Genomic DNA, 553 nt, shown 5'->3' with positions numbered 1-553 from the left:
TATATCCCCCCCTCAGTTTATTTGTAAATAGAAGGACACCAGCTCCACGCAGATAGCAGCCCAAAGGGTCATGCCAGTCCCTCTGTCCTCAGATGGAGAACTCTATTCCATCTTTGAGGGGGCCTGGGCACCTTTGCAAGCCTGAGTTGAGGCCTTGGCTGGAGTTAAGGCCTTGACTGGAGCTAGAGTTTAGGTATTGGCTGAAGCTTCAGCCTTACTTTGAGCAATGGACTTGGGCTTTGGCCAACAAAGCCTCAGACCCTTGGCAATACATGTATTGGAGAAGTATGCTTCCCCAGTTTGGGATGGGTGATATAGGCCAATTTTCTAAGCTTGTGGTTGACACCCCTTGGGATTTTAGACTTGACCTCCTTGGGCTTTACAAGAGCCTTGATAGCCTCAGCACGTACTTCCACAGCCTTAGTATTTTTGGCCTGCATCTTGTTGTGCTTCTTGGCAAAGCACATGTTCCTCAGAAACTTGGGGTCCACTCCCTTAAGAGACTCATATCGTGACCGGGCATTCTTTCTTTCTTTCTTTTTTTTTTTTAATG

The sequence above is a fragment of the Chrysochloris asiatica genome, unplaced genomic scaffold (assembly GCF_000296735.1).
Source record: "Chrysochloris asiatica unplaced genomic scaffold, ChrAsi1.0 scaffold00128, whole genome shotgun sequence".
NCBI lineage: Eukaryota > Metazoa > Chordata > Mammalia > Afrosoricida > Chrysochloridae > Chrysochloris > Chrysochloris asiatica.
This window is presented reverse-complemented; position numbering follows the sequence as displayed.